This window comes from Geospiza fortis, unplaced genomic scaffold, assembly GCF_000277835.1.
Source record: "Geospiza fortis unplaced genomic scaffold, GeoFor_1.0 scaffold221, whole genome shotgun sequence".
In the NCBI taxonomy this organism is placed as follows: domain Eukaryota; kingdom Metazoa; phylum Chordata; class Aves; order Passeriformes; family Thraupidae; genus Geospiza; species Geospiza fortis.
The window spans coordinates 1407705-1414195 of record NW_005054395.1 but is presented as its reverse complement, the minus strand read 5'-3'; positions in this window follow the sequence as shown (position 1 = coordinate 1414195).

Sequence of the window (6491 nt, the reverse complement as noted above, 5' to 3'; positions counted from 1 at the left end):
GCCCTGCCATCCCCCGGCCCACCCTGCGCTTCACGGCCCTGCTCCCTCTGAGCGGCTCCTGGAGCTGGCAGAGCCATTCGGGCTGCAGCCAGGGGCATCCTGAGGGATCCTCTGCTCTCTGAGCACTCCCTGAGCGTGGATGTGGCACCTCGAGTGCCCGGCCTCCCCTTGCCTCGATCCCTGCTCTGCCGCAATCCCTGAGCAGCCCTGCAACACCTCTGCTCAGGCTGCAGCACCGTGCTGAGTTATCCTAAAATCCCACTGGCTGTAACTGGGAGAGCAAAAGATACCTGAAAATATCAGTGCTTGGAACCCCTCCTTTCCCTCTGCAGCTTGTACATAGAGACCCCAGTAGGACAAAACTGGGTCGAAGACTTCACCTCTGTCTGATAAATCTTTCCTGCAGCAAATTAAAACACGAGCTGAACATTTCCATCTCATAGCTGTCAATTTTATTCAGAAGCATGAACCGGGGCAAATCACTCAGCCTTTTCAATGCCAGTGGTGCATGATCTCTCAGGTTGGAAGGATAAATGTAAATAGCAGAATGTTCATTGATTAGTTCAACAGCGATACCCGGTAGATACAAGGCACTTAATGCACAGATTTTAAAGGTAAGAGCCTGAACCTGCAGCTTAGATCCTGATGTTGGAAGGGGTTTAATTCAAGAAGCCTGTGAAGTGACAGAAAAACCTCACATGCATTTTAATGGGCAACAGAGCCTTCCAAAAGACAGCAACAAAGAGCAATTGAGCTTCTTGATTCCCTGAGATCCCTGTTTGCCTAGCTGATGAAAAAGCAGCAGATGGGAGCTCGTACACACAGGTGTACGGGTGGCAGGGGTGCTGCCAATGAATGTTCAAGGGGAACAAACCCCTCAGAACAGCTTCCTGTCACTGAACCACTGTCCTGGCATAAGTCCTGTTTATCGAGTCAGTAGAATCCCAATGTGCTCAAACCAGTGGCAAAACTACAGTGGGAAGAGGCAGATTTGGCTGGCTAAAGGAGCCCATCTCAGCCTCTCTCCCAAGGCCCAGGACAACCTGACTGTTCACCACCTGGGCTGCATGGCTCATTGCTGATAGAGGTGCAGGCAGTCACCCCCTGAATCAAAGAGATGGTTGCACAAATCTATGATAGAACTGAAAACTGAGCTCTGACATCCCTGTCAGTGCTTTAAAATCCTGCAGTGCCACGTGCTGCTGCTCATAATAAAGGTTGATTTTGATTTGATTGGTTTAAATTAAATAATTCACTAGACAAAGAAGCCATTTTGTACAAGGAGATAAGGCTATTGTAATATGGACTGAGAATGTTAGAAAAGGCTGCTTTGAAAATTTTCAAAACATCAAGAATGTGTATACAGTAGTATACAAGGATAGCTGTAGCCTTGTACAGAGATTTATTATCAGAACCATTGGTAAGATAATCCAACAGGTTTCATACAAGCCAGTCTGTTTTCTGCACCATGATATGGGTACTCAGTGTTTGCTCAGTGATTGTTCTGTTGAGTTCAGCTCCTCCAGGTCCTTCTGCCACCATGCTCTTCCAGTGAAATGTATCAGGTGAATGTCAGTGCAGTGTAACCAGGATCCCTCTGCAGTGGGTGTTGGGCATGTGTTGAACAGCAGGTCAGGGTGTGCATTCTTCATCCTCTCAACGGATTGCACAGACAAAACTTGTGAACATAAAAGGAAGTAAAGTAGAAAATCAGCTTGTCCAGGGTCACAAAACAGCAAAACCAAGAAGAGGACCAGTTCCTATCTTTTGTAGAGTGTCATGTTGGCAGGGATAGACCACAGGGCCTCATGGATTTTATAGCATGTTCTGATTTAATTACAGTGGAAGTTACTCATCAATTAGAAATATATTGCTGCCTTTGTAATACTTCTCACTATTTTATCTCTGCTTTGCGAATACCCACCCTGGGGATAGAGGACCTTCAACTACCTTTAGTCAAAAGTGTGATATACAAAGGAATGAAGCTGAACTGTCTTGGCATGGAGGAAGCACATTTTTGATACTGACTATGTTCTGCCATGTGCCATTATTGTTTGAGAAGCAGCCCTAAACTGTTCTCACACTTCATGCTACAGTTTTTCACTATTTGAGCAAGTGCCATTTGTTGCCCACACTTCTTTCTACAGTCAGTGTGTGCATTCCTTTTTCACCTCTGTGCTAGTGTGGGTGCACCTGACAATGGATATACAGTGAAAGGAAACTGTTGCAGAAACAGGACTCCCTGATTTGTTGCAGTAATTACGGATCTGACCCAAGCAGAAGATTGCAGGAAGATAAAGGCAGCACTGGCAGGAAATGAACACTATCACAGAAACATGAATTGTCTCCCTGGCTTCTACCACGAATCCCAGTGCAGTAGCATGAAAGCAACTGAAAACTTTCCACAGATGGCCACTTAATGTCTATGTCTCATTTTCAACAACACTTAAGCTATGCAGCCTCACTTGGGCTCCATTCATAGCAGGGCGTGCATTCACAACAGCTGCAGTGCAAACCAACTGGAAGTGGACTTTGAACACATAAAGTCCTGGTATGAAATACCAGCTCTTAGGTGGTTTGAATAAGCACAGCCATAATTAGGGGATACTTGATAACTTTGACTGGAGAGCATCTATGTCTTGGTTCTCTAGCCATAAAACAACATCACACCCATGACAATCACGGGAGTATAAAAAAATATATCCTTTAAAATATTTATTATTTATTTTATTGTAGTACCTTAAAGCATGGACAACACCAGCCATGTCTGCTGCTGTGCAAATGTGTAAGAAGAAGGCATTCTTGCTCCCTCAAAAATTTAGCATAAGTTAAACCTTTGAGGTAACAGATGGTAGGACAGAAGTTAGAGAATGAAACAGAACTACCTTCTGGTTTGCTTCAGCACACCTGTACCTCAGCACCTATACTCAATTTTTGTTTCCAGATAAAACAGAAAAAAAGCCTTTTAAAAGAAGGCTTAAAAACATCAGATTCTGTGATATGACCCAGGAGAAACTTCTGCACAGCCTCTGCACAATGCTATACAGACTGTGCTCCCTACATTTTGATGAACACAGTCTCTTTCAAAAAGTGCTGTGAACTGCCAGAGAATTTAAAAGTTTTAAATAATGCTGAGAGCTGGAGGGGCTGTCTCCACACAGAAATGGTACCACAGTAAGAGGTAAAAAAACCTGTCTCTACATACTATAGAAAGACACAGTGATTTGAGTTTTCCACATAACTCCAAATAAAGTCTCTATTATAGTTACTTGTTTACTCTTTGTCTGCTGCTTGGCCACCCTGGTCAGATGTCAGAGCCCACCACCTCTCCGGCCATAAGCACAGAGATTGCTCCCATCACAATCACTTTATTATGTGATGGCTTTCCCAGCTAATTTGAAAGGCAGTCATTTATCTTAATAGAAAGGTTGTTCCAAATCCGCAGATCTCTGCAAAGGGCACAGAAAACCACGGAATTCAGCAATCATCATTTAGCAATCTCATTTTGTACATATTTTCAAAGTATTGCAGGTATCTGTGGTGGGAGCAATCTGTGGATTCCCTTGGAAAGCTTATGGGAATGTATTCTTTCAAATCATTACCCAGCCTTTCTCCCTGCCCTCTACCATTTCAGGACAGGAGTAATATACAGTTCTCTCTTTTCCCTGGCATCTGGACAACTCTTCTACTGTCACCACTCTGGAGTCCTCAGCTGGTATAAGAATTCCAAAATAAACGACCGTGTTGTAAGCACCGTCCTTGTGGTGTTGATGTTTTTGCAGCTCAGCTTCTCAATGGTCACCACAAGTTGAGCTGCATATTTCTTTACAAAAATATGCCTGCACTGATAACTTGGCAGGCCTCTCTTTGAATAGACATTTAGCTACTTAACTGCTCACTGTTGCCAACAATGTTCAGCTGATGAACCAGGGAAGAAGGGGCACCTTGACAAGCAGCACATGGTGGCACCAGGATGGTGGGCTTTGTGGCCAGCACACCTTTACTGCAGATCTGCTGCTCAAGAGGCTTTTAAGAGGTTCTGTAAAACCCAAAAACTAATATATGAGTAACACAGCAGAAGTTTTTAAAGAGGCAAAGATACTGACTAAATATCTCCTAAGTTTAAGCATATTTCAAGAAACCACATAAACGAAATAAGCCTCAGCACATAATTTATAAACCTGCCCACAGGCAACTGAAGAAGAGCATGAGCCAATACTCAAACCCAGCACGGAAGTACTTAAAGGCGTTTTGCTGTGTACAGTCACACAGCCCAAGGGAACGCAGTACCCAGAGAGCTCAAAGGGCAAGGATGGGATTTTTAAAGAGCTCACTGTTGGCTCAGCTCTGCCAACTTTCATTCCTGCCAATCTGCATCCAAAAAGGCAGGTCGTACCTTTGCTCATGTCCCAGAACCAACACTCCTATTGGAGCCACCTGACTCTCAGTATCTGTCACTTCTTCCAATTAGTGAAGTTCTATCCCAGTTTTTAATAGAACTGGATGCAGAAAGTCCCAATTTATTTATTTTGTAGCCTCAGTGTTCCTACATGTGTTTTTGCCTGCCCCCATCAATTTACACCAAAAGAACCTTCACAGTGTATTAACTTGCACTTTCAATCCGTGCCTTCTTGCCAGCCTTGAGGGCACAGGGTAGAACCAGAGCTATGAATACAGGGTAGAACCAGAGCTTCCTCAGGCTGGAAGACTGAAGTCAGTATCACACTTCCAATAGTTCTCCAATGTCCTTTCCAGAGGTCTCAGTGGATTGACAAATAAAAACATTGGGAAAAAGCTAGCATGGAGATCTGGATGAGATGCTCCCACACCTGGGTGGGCACAGCACAGACAGCAAGGTCACCATCTGGGCAACTATCCCTGCTGAATGATGACAACCTGACCTAGCAGAGAAGCCCATCGTGTCCCAAACTGGGGCAGCAGCAGGAAGGTGTTGGTGCACTACAGCTCCAGGCTCTCTGCACCCACTGGAGGCCTCTGGTCATCAGGACAGGGACACAAAGGCCACACAGGAAGAGCTGCAGCCTGACTAAGCCATTTTTCTCACAGCTGTCGATTTTCATTACAAAAAGGCAGAGACTGTGTGTTATGAAAGTCCACAGAATATGAAGCTAATAATAAATTGCAAAGGATCACATGGAGGCTAAAACTATGCCTCACTTTGGTGGTTACGAACATGCTGGATATTCAGACTGGTTAACAATGTAGACCAAAATAATTCTGTATGGATTGAAGCACAGGAGATACTGTCACACCAGCAGCACTGGCTGGATTGTGCTGAAAACATGTCCACCAGTGTACAGTGGGATGGAGACACCTGGTTCTATCCACACAAATTTCACATTGAAGAGTGCAAAGGGCAAATCAACATTCAGCAAGTGTCTCCAAAAGGTAACTGTACTCCCTATTTCACTCCAAAGTGCTCCAGTACCCTGACACTGGGGTTGAGAAGAGAAATTCTTATCCGTGTTAGGACACCTCTGTGATCCAAACCCTCATAAACTGAACAGGATCTCAACTAATAGCTCTTAGTCACCTTTTGTTTAAGTGAACTAGAAAGAGTTGCCTAAGTATCTTGCTCTAAGGTATGGTTTCCAGCTCCTGAATCATTCTTACTGATCCTTCTGAACCCTTCTGAAGTCTTAACTTCCTGAACAGGATGAAATACTTTACTACTTGCATTAATAGGGATCTGTATGTGGTAAATCTGCTCATTTGGCAAAGAATTAAAGTTAAAATAATTGGTTAAACCACAAATGGAGGAGACATCTAGCAAGAAAAATACCAGGAAAAGACATTAATTTCACACTTCAAATGAGATTTTTAACATGAAAGCTGAAGACTATATTATTGTCTACTTGGACTGTAATCAGCCTCAGGTAGAGTAATTTCTCTCACTAAAATGAATCTTCAGTTTGTTTTTAAAATTAATTGCCTAAACTAAAACATCTTTTCCCAAACATTGATTGAACTGATTTTTTTCTGTAAATTGATGTAGCAAATAATGTAGAGCAGGTTGAAAGTGAAATTAAAAGCTGTCCCAGAAACAATGCCTGTCCCATCAGCTTGAACATCCCAACAGCACAGATCTTATTTACTCCATACTTGCTCCAAAGCAAAAGCTACGATCGCATGATAAAGGATATTCTGTCCATAAATGGTATCTATGGCACCTTAAATGTCATTTTATGAAATTATTTTAAGAATGCAATGCTGGACATTGGATGCAATCTCTGCAGGATGTAGAACACCAGAGCATGAGATTATTTCCTTTTTAGCTGCCCCCTTTTCTGAGGTTCTGGGGAGTTTGCAGATTGATTTTAAGGAAGAACATTACCATAAAACCCCAGCTGAGGAAAAGTGCTTTTAAAAGCTTGTTGCATTCAGCCTTTCATTTTACCAACATTGTTACCCAATTCCTACCTTGACAGATGCAGATACTGTGGTCTTTGGGTAGGTCCAGAACTGTATGT